This window comes from Carlito syrichta, unplaced genomic scaffold (assembly GCF_000164805.1).
Source record: "Carlito syrichta isolate Samal-C Ts95f unplaced genomic scaffold, Tarsius_syrichta-2.0.1 Scaffold316362, whole genome shotgun sequence".
Taxonomy (NCBI): domain Eukaryota; kingdom Metazoa; phylum Chordata; class Mammalia; order Primates; family Tarsiidae; genus Carlito; species Carlito syrichta.
Genome location: NW_007260458.1, coordinates 665,624 through 681,478, shown reverse-complemented (window position 1 = coordinate 681,478; position 15,855 = coordinate 665,624). Strand labels below are relative to the sequence as shown.

The window sequence follows — 15,855 nt, the reverse complement described above, 5'->3', positions numbered from 1 at the left end:
GAGGGATGCCCGCGTGCAGGCGGGGTGCCGGGCGGCCGGGGAGCGGCGGGGCGGGCGGAGGAAACAGCTGCCTGCGCGGCCCCGGCGGCGGCCCCCGGCCGGTGCGGGCCCGAGGGCTCTGAAGTTGCGGCAACGCCCCGCTTCTCCCGGCTTGCCCGGGGCCTTTCCGTTGCACGGCTGTTCCGTTTCCTTCCAGTTTCAGGTCTGAAAGGAAAAGAGGTGAGGCGTTACCCTGCATTCCCCAAGACGGCCGGCCACAGAGACCTTGCACAGCCGAGTCGCGGTGGAGCGGGGCTGTGGGTGCGTGTGTATGCGAGTGTGCACGTGAGCATGCCGGCGTGTACGTGTGTGACTATATGAGCATGTGTGTGCGCGTGCATGTGTGGATACGTGTGTGCACGCGCATGTGTACGTATGTGTTCATGTTCGTGTGTATGTGCATGTGAGGTGTATGTGCGTGCATGTGTGAATGTATGCGTATGAGCATGTGAGGATGCCCATGTGTACACGCATGTGCATGGGTGTACGTGTGAATGTACGCACATGTGCATGTGTGTGCGTGTGCGTATGTGGATACGTGTGTGCACTCGCATTTGCATGTGAGAGTGCCTGTGTGCACGTGTGTGTGCATGTGTGCGCACATGTGGGGATGCGTGTGAGTGCATGTGTGAATGCACGCATATGTGTATATGTGTGCACATGCATGTGTGGATACGTGTGTGCATGTGTGATGCCTTGTGTACGTGTGTGCATGTGTGTGTGCATGTGTGAGAGGATGTGTGTGCATGTGTGAACATATGCACATGTGTGTTCACGTGTATGTGTGGATACACGTGCATGTGCAGATGCCTTGTGTACATGTGTGTTCGTGTACATATGCATGTGAGGATATGTGTGTGCATGTGTGAATGCATGTGAATGTGCATGTGTGGATGCCGGTGTGTACGCATCTGTGCATGTACGCGTGCATGTGAGGATGTGTGTGCATGTGTGGATACATGTGTGCGCATGTGTGAATGTATGTATATGTGCATTTGTGAATGCATGCATGTGTTGGTACATATGTGCACAGTGCAGTTGCCTGTGTGTAGGTGTGTGCATGTGCATGTGCATGTGAGAATGTGTGTGCATATGTGAATGTATGCACACGTGTATGTGTGTGCATGTGAGGATGCCTGTGTGTGCATGTGCTTATATGTGTGTGTATGTGTGTGCTTGTGAGAGTGGTTGCTCATGTGAGATGCTCCCATGTGTCTCTGTGTGTCTGCTCTGCAGGAGGAATGTTAATATTTGTTGCTTGGCTTCTGCCCAAAAGAGAAACAAATAGTGAGGTGAACGGAAATGAGCTGGAGTCTCTGCTTTCACCACTAATTAGCCCCCATCGATTTTGACTAAGAGGACACACAACAGACACAAATGAGCCAGGGATAAAAAAAAACTCAGGGACCTACCGGGGGAGGGAAGGATGGAGACTGGGGAGCCATTCATCAGTTGCTTGGACAGGAAAGGGAATCTCAGAAGCCCAGGTGCCTGGACACCAGGCCTGAGGAAGAGCTGAGCGTGATCCCATCTTGGCTAGCATCTCTTCTGGGCTGGCCTTGGGCTTACTAAAGGTCACTTCATATTTTGAAGGCTTGGCAGTTACCTATCTGACCCTCCCCTGGCTGGCAGTTTTTTGTTCTCTGTGTCAGGCTGGACCCTGTCTATATTCCTAGTCACAGCCCTTTTACTTACCAGCTGCTTCAATAAACCTGGCTTCGAGCTGTCTCTGTGCTTAGTCCTGTTGCCCACTGGTCTTCAGGCTCTCCTTTTTCTGCCTGTGAGGGATTGGAAGCAGAACGGAGAAGGCAGAAATGCAAACGATTTAGTGGCTTGGTGAGAAGGAGCCGCAGCTTCATCTCTAGACCCATGTGAATATTGAATTGTGAGTGGGTAGGAAAAGTGATGATAAAAAGTAAGGTGGGGGGGCAGGGTGGCTCATGTCTATAATCCCAGAGCTTTGGGAGACTGAGGCAGGAGGACTGCTTGAGGCCAGGAGTTCAAGACCAGCCTGGGCAACATAGCATGACTTCATCTCTTATTTTTTTTTTAAATTTTATTTTAAAGATGTGGGGTACAATTCAGGGTTAGGTATACAAATGCTCATTATCATCTCTTATTATTAAAAAAAAAAGAAGAAAAGAGGAATAAATCAAAGGAAAGTAATATTAGAGAACTCTGCAGTGGACCCTTCACCTGTCAGCAATATCGGGGGTCCTTGTCTGTGGGTTCCCCACAAACCCAACTCACATGGGCTCCAAAGACACTGATTCAGCTGGGAAATGAGTGTCCTCCAAGGGGCCAAAGTACATACTCTACAATCAGAGAATCTGGTCTCTCTAGACCTCTAACAGTCCCTCGTGAACACATGACTATGAGAACTGTGTTTTTTTTCCTTTTTTTTTAACTTCTCCATACAGAGCAAGTTCTCCTCAGATTTGTATTCTTGAGCGTGTATGTGGGAGGAAACTTCATTACTTTCACATCCTAATCTAGAGAGTGGTCACCTCTTAGTAACTATTGCTCAAGACACTTCTAGATTGCTCCTGGGTCTTTAAATGTTCTCTGTTCTTTGTTTTCCTCTTCAGGGCACAAGTGGCCCAGTTTTGGTTTTCTTTCTAAGGCTGCTCTTCCTTTATAGTTTGGTAGCTTAAGCAGTGAGTAATTTTCAAACTTGAATAAGAAAAAAAAAATTTCTGAGAAACTTGTTTTAAAGGCAGATTTCTCAGGTCCCACCTAAATCTATTGAATCAGAATTTCTGGAACAGTACACAGGAATTGCATTTCACTAAGCCCTCCTCTGCTTCTTCCTACCCCTAAGATCCTAAGTCAAATGGTCTACAGAGCCATCGTCGAAAATGATGCTAAGGGATACCTTGTGTTTTTGTCTTGGTTGCTTAGGCTTCTTTAACAAAATAACTTATGTGGCTTATAAGCCACAAATTTAATTCTCACAGTTCTGGAGGCTGCAAGTTCAAGGTCAGATCTGGTGTCTGTTGAGAGCCGACTTCCTGTTTTATAGAACAGTACCTTTGTGCTGTGTCCTCACATGAAGAAAGGGGCAGATAAACTCTTTTTTAAAGGCACGAATTCCCTTTATGAGGGCTCTACCCTCATGACTTAATCACTTCCCAAAAGCCCTCTTTTAATACCATCTCCTTGAGGGTTAGAATTTCGACACACACATTTTGGTGGGACACAAACATACAGATCATAGCAGACTTTTTTTTTGAGTTGGAGTCTCACTCTTGTCACCCAGACTGGAGTGCAGTGGCACGCTCATGGCCACGGCTGCCTTGACCTGCTGGGCTTAGGTGATCCTTCTGCTTCAGCCTTCCAAGTAGCTGGAACTACAGACGCACACCACCACTCCCAGCTGGTTTTTGTGATTTATTGTAGAGGCGAGGTTTCACTAAGTTGTCCAGGCTGGTCTTGAACCCCCAGGGTCAGACAATCAATCCTCTCGCCTTGGCCTCCCAAAGTGCTGGGATTACAGGCTGAGCCGTCGCGCCCAGCATTTTTTAAAAAAAATACTGAGTTTTAAAAGTTCTTTGTGTATTCTAGGCTCAAGGTCTTTCTTGGACATGTGATTTGTAAGTATTTTCTTCCAGTCTGTAATGTGTCTTTTCATCCTTTTTCCAGGGTCTTTCACAAAATGCAAGTTTTTTATTTTGATGAGATTCAGTTTATAAATTTTTCCTCTTATGAATCACGTATTTGGTGTCAATTCCAAGAACTATGTCTAGTCCTATGTTTCAAATATTTCTCTTATGCTCTTCTCTGGAAGTTTCACAATTTTATGTGTAGGTTTGAAATGTGATCCATTTTGAGTTAATTTTGGCTGCAGATGTGAGGTTTAGGTCCAATTGCCCCAGCACCAATGACTGAAAAAGCAATTTCTCCTCCACCAGATTTCTTTTACTTCTTTGTCTAAAATTAATTGGACTTATTTGAATGGCTCTATCTGGGTGAACTATTCTGTTCCACTGCTCTAATTATCCATTCCCTTCACCAGTACCACACTGTGTTGATACTGCAGTTATAGATTGGGTCTTAACATTGGGAAGAAGGATTCCCTTCACTTTATTCTTGTTTTTAAAAAATTGTTTTAGAAGTTCTAGGGTCTTTCCCTTTCCATATAAATTTTAGAATAAGTGTGTCTATGTCTACAAAAAAAAACCCAACTCATAGAGATTTCAATGGAATTGCATTAATATGGATCAAATTTAAGAATACATTATTATTATTATTATCATTCGGTGGAATTTTTGAGGAGCATGGTATAACCAAAGCCGTTCTAAGTTAAATATTTTTTTATTTAAACTTGGGATACACTTTTTTTTTTTTTTGAGTTGGAGTCTCACTCTGTCGCCCAGACTGGAGTGCAGTGGTGTGCTCCCGGCCACTGCAGTCTCGACCTGCTGGGCTCCGGTGATCCTTCCACTCAGCCTTCCAAGTAGCTGGAACTACAGGCATGCGCTACCATGCCCGGCTAACTTTTTGATTTATTGTAGAGATGAGGTCTCGCCAAGTTGGCCAGGTGGGTCTCGAACCCGTGGGCTCAGGCAATCCACTCACATCAGCCTCCCAAAGCGTGGGATTACAGGCTGAGCCACTGAGCCACCCAGCCCGGCTGGGATATACTTTTACTTCCAGTCAACACAACCTATTTTCTGGTTACAAGAAAGACTTGAGCACCTGCAGTTGCTGCAAAATTTACTAATAAACTTTGTTCCTTCTAGAATCTTTCAATCTGAGCTGACTCCACACTTTATTTTATTTTGATTTTTTAATTAATTATTATTATTTTTTTGAGTCAGAGTCTTACTCTGTCGCCCAAGCTGGAGTGCAGTGGCATGCTCATGGCCACTGTAGCCTTGACTTGCTGGGCTCAGGTGATCCTTGTGCCTCAGCCTTCCAAGTAACTGGGACTACAGGCATGCACCACCCTGTCCGGCTAATTTTTTAATTTATTGTAGAGACGAGACCTTGCCGAGTTGTCCAGGCTGGTCTCGAACCTGTGGTCTCAGGCAATCTTCTCATCTTGGCCTCCCAAGTGCTGGGATTATAGGCATGAGTCGCCACACCCAGCCAGATTCCATACTTTAGTCAGCTTTTTCAGGAGACACTGCAGCTTCTTGAGGTTCATGTGCTGTCCTCAGGAAAACAAAACAGAGATGTCTTAAGAGAAGTGAGTTGTACTTCTTGAATCTGTGAGAACCCAGAATTTACTTCAGTAAAATTTATCCTCATCTCTACTTTACCAGAGAAGGAAGCTTTAAGGAATCTGGGGGACCATTGAGCACAGCCTCTTGCCAGCACCATCAGGAATTATTTTTGTTAGGGGTGAGCAGTGATGCTGCAATCAAGGATGGTTTATCTTATTTTATTTTTTTGAGTTGGTGTCTTTCTCTGTTACTCAGGCTGGAGTGCAGTGGCACGCTCACAGCCACCCCTTCCTCAACCTGCTGGGCTCAAGCTATTCTTCTGCCTCAGTATTCCAAGTAGCTGGAACTATAGGTGCACGCTACCACACCCGGCTAATTTTTTGATTTATTGTAGAGATGGGGCTCTCACCAAGTTGCCCAGGCTGGTCTTGAACCCCTGAGCTCAATCAACCCTCTAGCCTCATTTTTCCAAAGTGCTGGGATCACAGGCTTGAACCACTGCGCCCGGCAAGGATGGTTTTGTTGAAAGCCTTGAAACTTCCCTTCATTCCTGTCAGTCTCCATATTTCTTATCCATCAGGGATCTACTCTCAATACCAGATCCCCCTGTTTTTGCATCTTTTTCTTCAGTGCTGCTACTTCCCTCTAGTCACACACTTTGGTTCTCCCAGCTATGGTCTTTTTTTTTCCCCCCTGAAATTGGAGTCTCACTCTATCACCAAGACTGGAGTGTAGTGATTCAATCATGGCTCACCGCAGCCTCCACCTGCTGGGCTCAGGCGATCCTTCCGCCTCAGCTTTCCAAGTAGCTGGAACTACAGGCACACACCACCATTCCTGGCTACTTTTTTTTTTTTATTGTAGAGATGAGGTCTTGTTATGTTGCCCAGGCTGGTCTCCAGATCCTGGGCTCAGGGAATCCTCTTGCCTCACTTCCCAAAATGCTGGGATTACAAACCGAAGCCACTGCGCCTGGCAGTCATCTTATCTTGAGTCAGTGATGGAGATACTTGGCATGTTAACCTTTATTTCAGTTAAAACCAGATGAAGTAAACTCAGTTCCTCTTCTGTTCTCACCCAAAAGTTGACTTCAAACTAGTTTTAAAAATCTTCAAATTCTTCCTTGACCAGTCTCAGTTATTTGTGTCCCTTTAGAGATCTGATTTATATTGGCTTTTGTGATGGGTATCATATCCTGATGGCTGCAAGCATAATTAAGGAAACATTTGATAAGAAGGACTACTTACCTGGACGAAAAATCACCCATCGGGTACAACGTGCACAGGTGGGAGGCGTGAGTATACTTAAAACTCAGACTACTTCACCGCTATACAATGTAATCATGTAACCAAAAATAATCTGTACCCCTAAAGCTGTCAAAATAAAAAAAGAAATCTATAAGCTTAACTATAGACTTTCAAAACAACAAAAAAAGAGGAACTACTTACCACCCTCAGACTGAATTTTAACTGCTGATGACAGTTTTGTGCATCCTTTAAGGGTTTCTTTAACTCTGAATCTTATAGAGGCAATTAAAGATTTGTTGAGAATTGACTGACCCCATATGTGGATTGTGAACCGTATCAAATTAATGGTTATCAGTTAACAGTTAAATATGTGTCCTACATATCAAGCTTCAAGGAGCACTGTATGGTATAGCTTCTTGGTGCCTCCATTTTAGGGAATTAGTGAAACACTTTCAGATGTGGCTAAGGAGATGACTTTATCCCACTCAGAGAAGACCTCTTCCCCAATCCACCCCCCTCCATTATTTTTACTCCATATTGCTTACCCATCCTCTCATACCTTCCCTGTCATGTTACATTGGAATAGTTTCTTTTAGATGCAAACTGTAGCTGATGTGGTCATTGGGTCTGTTGCTGCCTATGCACGCCGCCCCCCCCCCAGATCATTCTTGGTGAGAGATGTATCTATAGCCTGAGGACTGGAGCCCAAAGATGCAGAAGATGGAATGTTGCTGAGTTAACCTAGCAGCTGGAGGGCATGTGCTCTGTTTTCTCCTTGGACCTTGAGAGCACACAATTGCCTTGTTTGGGTATCACAGCAGCTTGTAGGGTTCTCGGCTACAGAATCAATAACATCCATGGCACTGAGGCATTCACTGTCTGTTCTTTGCAAATTCACTCCCATCACCAATGTAAAAATCACAGTCCTCCTCCCCCTTCCCCAGTTCTGTCCCAACTCATCACCTCCTCCCAGGCTGGCCAAACTCTGTTGTAACTGCCAGAGGAAAAGGGGATATCTTTTTGTAAGCACAGAACAATCCTGGGTTTTCTAATTATACCACTTTTTTGTCCCAAACTCCATCTACTATTTCAGAGAATTCTCAGTTCTTGGTAATCCTGGGGGCTTGTATCAGCAGCCAGCCTCAGCTGCTATTTAGGGGTGGCATCATTTACAAAGACCTACATGGATTTTGTCCCTGTGGGCTGCAGGGATGAAAGCAGTTTTCAAGTCCCTGGCTTTTGATAGGAAGGAGAAGCTTCCAGATTGGGTACAGCCTAAAAAAGGTTTTCTCTTCTGAACTGAAATCGTTGATACTTCCTGTGCTGCAATAACAAGCACCCCTCTTAACTGCTGCCGGATATGGGGCTGGCAGTTTAACCCCTTCAGGCTCACTGAGGAGATGAGGCAGGGAGGCTGGGAGTGGGCAAGCTTCCCTGTCATGCAGGCGTCATCTATAGAACGCTTCCTACAGATCTCTTCCTGCCTTTGTAATCTTGGCTGTGCAGAGCTGCCCTGATTGCCCTCTGCAGATCCCTGTCTGTACTCACCCGCTCCTGTTCCCTGTCTAATTGCCCTCTTCCTTACAGATCCAGCTGCCTGTTGAGGCTTCTCTCCCTGTATTTACCGTCGTCTAATCAGCTGCCAATTTACTTTCAATCAGTGCCAGATTGTGTTTCTCAGATTCACATCTAGTCTTTCATTTAGAGGAAATTATTGCCTTTCCTCTCCCATTTATTTTAAATATTAACTGCCATGTTGTGTTGTTGAATGGTCCCTTAAATATGAAGGTATAACCTGGCTGCTCAAGAGAGCATTTGTCCAAAGCTGTCTAAAAACACACAGCGCGCTCAAGGCCAGTTCAAATGCTGGGACCGGGGTAGCATCTTCTGTGTTTGGTCTTATGCCTAATGTCTTAAGTTCCTCAGTTGTCAGTGTCAAACCTAGTTTTCCAGGGTTTTTTTGTTATTTAATTCCTGCCAGGGACGAGTTTCCTCAGAGGCTCCTTGAGGGCCATCCTGAACAGCTGGTGTAGGTAGGGTGGGGAGGGTGTGGGCCTGCGTCATGGGGGGGCCAACTTTGAAATTTCAACCAGACCAGGTTGAAGAGTTTGCCAGTTAATGTCAGAACGACTGCGGGCCAGGAACAATAACAGGTAATTTTTGTGGCTTGAGAGGCGGGTTGGGTAGAGCCGAAGAGAAAATGGAGAGATGAAGAGAGAGCCAGTGAGGGGAGAGTCAGAGGCCGAATGAGGGACCCAGGAGCTGAGGACCACTTGAGGCTCATCCACCCAGGCTGCGCTCAGACACACACCTTGGATGCTTCCCTGGACAAAGGCCGTGTTCTTAAGTGTGACCGATATTAGTAGTGTCTCATTCCAGAAAGAGGTTTCCTTTCTTCTGAGAAACACTTTCCTAGTTGGACAGGATTGGGGCTGGGGAACCCTGGACACCTGCCATGTTCTAGCTACTTGCTCTTATCAAAAACCTTCATGCTGTCTCTGGCTTTGGGATCTGAAGATTCTCTCTCCTCCCAACCCCCATACTTCCTTTCTTTGTTTGGCTCATTTTCAAGAGCATTCTAGAATTTCTCTAAAGGAGAGGCTTAGTGGTAACCATCTGCTTGAAGCAGGTGGGTAGTCGTGCTAGTGAATCTGTCTTAAAACTGCCCAGCAGAGTTGGCACACACCTCACCTTTGTGGGAGAGGTAGGGTGAGAGCATGACTCCCTGCTAGGTAAGTGTTCTAGGAACCCATCAGTGTGAGTGTACCAGCTAGTGTTGTTGTAAGAGGATGCACTGTGGAAGAAACTTCCTTAGTTGTGACAAACAGGTGACTGGTTCTTCCACCATGAAATGCACCTGGGCCAGGCATGGTGACTCATGCCTATAATCCCAGCAATTTGGGAGGCTGAGATGAGAGGATGACCAGAGCCCACGAGTTCGAGACCAGCCTGGGCAACTTGGCGAGACCTCATCTCTACAATAAGCTAAAGAAATTAGCTGGACGTGGTGGCACGTGCCTGTAGTTCCAGCTACTTGGGAGGCTAAAGCAGAAGGATTGCCTGAGCCCAGCAGATCAAGGCTGTGGTGATCATGAGCAGCGTGCCACTGTACTCCAGCCTGGGTGACAGAGTGAGACTCCAATTTAAAAAAAAAAAAAAGAAAAGAAAAAGAAAAAGAAAATGCACCTACCCACACCATGTTGAGTATTCAGCAGTTTTTCACCAAAAATGTCGTGAATACCCTGTCTTGCCCGGTGTGACTTTTTTTTTTTTCCTTTCCCAGATGAAAAAGGTCCTCAAATGGAAGATGGAAGAGGTGAAACAAAAAATGGCAGAAGCATTAAAAGCCTTCGAAATTGACAAGTTCAGAAACTATTTTGAGCAATGGAAAAAGTGCCTCGACAGTTGCATTGCATCAAATGAGAAAGTCCTTTGAAGGTGACTGACGTTTAAACATATAAGAATAAGTACACAGTTTTTTAATAAATAAATTCCAACTTTTTGGTGGGCTCCCCTCATATATGGGCTTTGGATAGTAATGCCAGGATTCTTGTGATGATGAAGTGAGATAATGACTGTTATGTGCTTAGAACTGTGCTTGGTACATGGTGAATATTGAATTAATGTGAGTTTCTACCATTAGGTTGCTGGGGATGGGATGGGGGGAATAATAGAAATTATGGGAAAAGCTACAACTCCTTCAGAGCTCCCCCAGGCATGCCTCTGCTAAACTCTCTTCATTGTGTTTGGTCTCAGTTGAAATAAAAGCCTCTCTACAAGGCCTTCGCTGCCATTCTTCCCACCCGTCCTTCAGACTCTGAGCCAGGTGTTCTGTCTCCATATCCTTAGAGCCCTGTACTGGTCCTTAGGAGCTCAGTTCAACTTGATTACCCCTGTGAAGACCCTATTTCCAAATAAGCTCACATTGGAAGGCACTGGGGCTAGGGCTTTGATGTATCTTTTTAGGGGATTGCAATTTAACCATGATGCTGACCAAGTAGAAGAACTAATTGAGGAGGAGTAGAAGTAAAGTGAACTCTCATCTGAGAGTTCAAAGTTACTAAGGAAGGTCATCTGGACTTCTGACATGCCCTCAAAACTCTTAAGATAACGTTTTAAAATTTCAGAAAAACTCACAAGTATGATCTAAAGATCCAGTCTGAAGACCCAACTGCGAGAGACAGATGACTCAAAAATAATATTCTGGGCTAGGCATGGTGGCTCATGTCTGTCATCTCAGCATTTTGAGAGGCTGAGAAGGGAGGATTGCTTAAGCCCAGGAGTTTGAGACCAACCTAGGCAACACAGTGAGACCTTGTCTCTACAAAAAAAAAAATTCAAAAAATAATTAGCCGGGTGTGATGGTGTGTTCCTGTTGTCCTCGGGAGGTCGAGGCAGAAGGATCGCCTGAATCCACGATGTTGAGGCTGTGGTGAACCATGATCATGCCACTGCACTCCAGCCTGGGTGACAGAGTGAGATTCTCAATTCATAGAATTAAAATTATGATAACATTAGTGGCAGTGATCACGAAGAAAGGAATTCTTGTCACCGCCAAGAGGGCTCTTTGGTGAGTTCTTATCTTAAAGGGTCATGAAGAACTGTTGGAGGGAGGAGCACATCATTACGACAAAATATAACTTGTGAAAAGGAGCTGAGTGTGAAACACATCTTGTGAAATTCCTACGGGCAATAAAGGGGGTCTTGTGAGACCTTTGTCGAGCAGGAAGAGCAGTGGAACAGGCACTGTACGGGGCAGAAGATGTACTAGCAGATGACTATAGGCAGTGGCTATCACTTTTCTTCTGCATTCTTTACTAGAAAGAATCCTTTTCAAATCATAAAGGCAGATCAAAGATGTGTAACAAGGGGAAAAGGCCAAATATAGACGAGATGGTAGAAGGAAATCACTAGCTGTCTTAAATGAGCTCAAATGTTTATACTAGACTAGGGGTCGGCAAATTTTTCTATAAAGATGATATTTTAGGCTTTGTAGGCCATATGGTCTCGGTTGAAATGACTCAAATCTGCTGTTATAGTGTGAAAGCGGGCATTGACAGTTTGGAAATGGACAGGCATGGCTGTGTTCCAATAAAACTTTATTTACAAAAACAGGCAGCTAGCCAGCTTTGGGCTGGGTTGTGGTTTGCAGATCTGTGCACCAAAGCAATGACAACACAGGCAACTGAAAGAACTTGCTGTTGCAACACGAAATCACTGTCAGTAATCTCTGAAGGATACTGCAAGAAAGAGGAAATACCCAGAATCTGGAGAAGGGCAGAGAACAAAAAAGATTCTAATATCTGTAGCTCACATAGTTAAGTTCTGATTTCTGTCATATTTCCAGAGCTAATTATTAGATAATTCTATTAAAACAAATATTATTTGAACACCTACTTTGCACTAAGTTCTCAGTAGTAAACACAACAGACATGGCCTTTGCCTTCAAGGAATTTTTAGTGTCAAAAGAGAAAGAGATAAAGTGATTTTGTAAGAATTGATTACAGCTATTTTGAATGCCCGGGGGGGCCCAAGGCAATGGAGAATTAAGGAAGGGGAGCTAATTTAGTTTTGGGAGATTAGGGAGGTCTCTCTGAAAAAAAAACCCCTGAGATTTAAAGTATGAAATCAGCCGGGGGCAGTGGCTCATGCCTGTAATTCCGGCACTTTGGCAGGTGGAGGTGAGAGAATTGCCTGAGCTCAGGGTTTTGAGAACAGCCTGAGCAACATGGCAAGACCTCGTCTCTACAATAAATCAAAAAATTAGCTGGGCATGGTGGCACACCTGTAGTTCCAGCTACTTGGAAGGCTGAGGCAGAAAGATCGCCTGAGCCCAGCAGGTCAAAGCTGCGGTGGCCATGAGCGTATCACTGTACTCCATCCTGGGCAATAGAGTGAGACTCTTACTCAAAAAAAAAAAAAAAAAAAGTATGAAATCAGCCTGGAAAAAGGGACAGAATAGAAAAGCATTCTAAACATAAGGACAAGTCTGTGCAAAAATCCAGCATCAGAGAATCCTCAAGACACTGAAGTAAAATGAAAGGGAACCCGCGGCAACCCCTTTGGGTCCCCTCCCACTGTGGGAACTTCTCTGTCCTCTCAATAAATCCTTCTTTCTCACTTAAAAAAAAAGAAAAGAAAGGGGACCCTGTGGCTGGAGGACGGAGGAGGGGAATGGGACAGGCAAAACTGAGTGATAGACAAGAGCCAAGTTCAGGACTTTGAACTTGGTCATTTCTCTGACATACCAGTCTATTTAGCAGCACTGGTGAAAATGGAAATGAGCCAACTCTGACAGACCTTTGTATTTAGTAAGTTCACATTGGCTCCAATTGTCACAATTTCCCTTTCAAATGTTCACTTGCAAAAGACTCTTGGCTCTTCTCCTTGCTTCTAGTCTTAGTTCCCTCCAATTCCTTCCCGACCTGTAGATGGTATCTTTAAAATGCAAATTTGGTCAGGTGTGGTGGTTCATGCCTGTAATCCCAGTACTTTGGGAGGCAGAGGTGAGATGATTGCTTGAGTCTAGGAGTTCAAGACCAGTCTGGGCAACTTGGTAAGACCTCATCTCTACAATAAAACCAGCAATTGGCCAGGCATGGCAGAAGGTTAAGGCAGAATTTTTAGCTACGTACAGAGAATTTAAATGAATGGAATACGGTAAATTGTCTTTTATGTATTGTCACAGGCTCACGTAAGCTCCACCTGCAGTTATAACATCTGGAACATGTGACCTTCAAGGTCTCTGTATCAGGGAACTAGAGGAATACAAGAATAAAATTGTCTCTTAAATGCCTGTAATGCCAGCATTTTGACCAATTGCTTGACCCCAGGACTTTACAAGACATTTTTAAAAAAATGACTGGGTGTGGTAACATGCACCTGTAGTTTCAGCTACTTCGGAGCCTGAGCCTAGGAAGTTGAGGCTGCAGCGACTCATGCTTGTGCTACTGCCTTGGCGACAGAGTGAGACCCTGACCACCCTCCCCCAGCCAAAAAAAAAAAAAAAAGCCATGACCCAGAAGTGACATTACCTCACTGTCTGTTGGCCAGGGGAAGTCACATGGTTCCACACCAATTGCAACAGAGTTTGGGGAAAAAAATAAGGGAGCACGTGACCTGTCAAGACTTGTCTTTGCCACAATGCTTATTTCATTGAGTCTAAAATGTGGAGGGTTAGTCACTATGCTTGATAGGAGAATTAAAATTCAAAAAATATCTTAACCAGGTGAAAAGATATGCCAAGTTAACAAAGAGATTTAGGAGGATGAAATAGAAAGTTCTATATCTTGGTTATTTTCTATTATAAGGTGGAAACTATCTTGCTTGACACATTTCAAGTAAAATAAAACCACACAAAACAAATGACTTTAGTGAACCACATGCTCAGTATGAATCACCAGGGCCTGCCAAAGAAATCTGAAGTCCTCATAGCAGCATTCATGGATGTGTAAAGTTTAGAATAAAGTAGATAACAATCCCCTTGTTCTCTCGGCTGGTTAGACCACATCTGCCAGTGTGTTCAGCATCACCAGGGGCTACATTTAAAGAAGAAGTCTGAGAAGCTGGAACACATCCAGAGGAAGGAGAATGGGATGGTAAAGCTCATTGAAAGACATGGGAAAACACTGGATTTGAGATGAGGTGATCCAGCTTTAAGTCTTGGAACTGCCGCATCCAGGGGACATTGGGCAAAATCGACTCCCCAACCAACTGCTTTTCGTCTCTTTATATTTCATCTTCCTCCTGGGCCAAGAGGGAGATCTGGACTTGAATTTCTGAAGTCCTTTTCAACTTGAAAATTTGGAATTTATGGAATGATGCCATCTATGACGTCTGGGGTTGTTGCCTACAGCAGGAAATATTGAAAGGGAACCTAGGAGTTGTTTTTAATTATTTGAAAGGCTGCAATGAGAAAAAAAAGTTTAGATTTGTTCTGTATGTCATGCAAGAACAGACTATGGCCAGAGGGAGGAGGATGCAGAGAATATTCTGATCCCTGGCGCTTCCTAATGAGGGAATGAATTACCATGAGAGACAATGCTCATTCAGTGGAGGCGAGATATAAGTTCTGTTCTACTCCCTCCAGAAATGCTTGGCACAATCATATACATCTGTATGAGAACTATATTAAGAAATTCATCATGAGATCATGTACACACCCTTAGGAATTCCTCCAGATGTGCTCACCTCCACCTAGTCTGCATTCCTCAACCATCGGCATCTTGGGCATCTTCTTGATATGGTTCCATGTCCTTGATTCTCCTCTTTCAACTTGCCCCTGAGATCGACATGTTTATTTGATGCTCTCTTTCTAGATTGTGACTTTAGACCTGCTTTAAGACCTGAGTTTCTTTATTCACTCTTTGGCCCTTTCAACTACAACTTTGGACAATAAGTGACACGGTCAATGGCACTTCTAGCCAACAGAACAATATGTAGTTAAATTGCCACTCATCTGTGCCATCTGACATCTTCGTCTAACATAAGAGAGATACAGGACATTGGAGTCCCCATCAGGGCTGTACAGAAGAATTCTACACTGAGTGGGTGGTTGAACTTGATGACTGCTAACATCCTCTACCACTCTCAGATTCTATGACTTTAAGATTTATATTTGCCATGGTGAATAGGATAGACAAGGGAGAGGAAGTTTTCAGTGATTCTTTGCCAGTTGAGACTCTTCCCAGAATGCCACCATTTGATAGGTCACATATATGTGTAGATCCTTCTGCTCCCAGATTTTTGTCATTGACCTATCATGAGCATGAACACAAGATGAGCTAATGCATCTTAATGTACTCGGCTCTTGTCTGGCATTCCACATGACTACAGGAAGCCTATGAAGTATAGCTGGCTGGAGAGGAAGAGGAAACAGCATTAGTGATGGTGTAATGCTGATGGCCCATGGGGTCAAACGGTGACTTTGGACTCTTTGGTCCTTGAACTATTAAGATTCCAATGCTGTTTGAAGGATGGCAGGGGGAAAATCTGACCACAGCTATGTGGACCCCAGAATGATTAGATTCCTGTGGAAAACAGCAGAAGACTAAGAAGCTGGCCCACAGTATACTGTACAATGGCTCTTCCCCTTCACAGAGGTCTTATAAAAATCCTAAATTTGATTATATCCCTCTACTAATACTCTACAACTGTTCTTATAATAATATCCAAACTCCTGCCTCTCTCTCTCTAACCTCATTTTATATACTTTTTCTAATATTTACTTCTTGAAGGCAGAAATCTTTTCTTGTGTCCTGCAGTGTTGAGAACAGCACTTGGAACAGACCTCAATACCTATTTGTTCAATAAACGAAACCATGCTTGACTTCTAAAGAGCTTTACTAAATTTGTATAATGGAATCTCTCATCACTACCTTCTTAAGAATAAACCCTTATGT

The 15,855-nt window shown here is 44.3% G+C and overlaps 1 long non-coding RNA gene across 1 annotated transcript; it reads left to right on the top strand.

Annotated features, from left to right (window-relative positions):
* The first annotated feature begins 86 nt into the window (after positions 1-86).
* LOC103276741 lies at positions 87-9,769 on the top strand. Its single transcript, XR_002481328.1, has 3 exons — positions 87-219; positions 6,363-6,501; positions 9,738-9,769. It is a non-coding gene; the product is annotated as an uncharacterized LOC103276741 (long non-coding RNA).
* Positions 9,770-15,855: the final 6,086 nt, after the last annotated feature.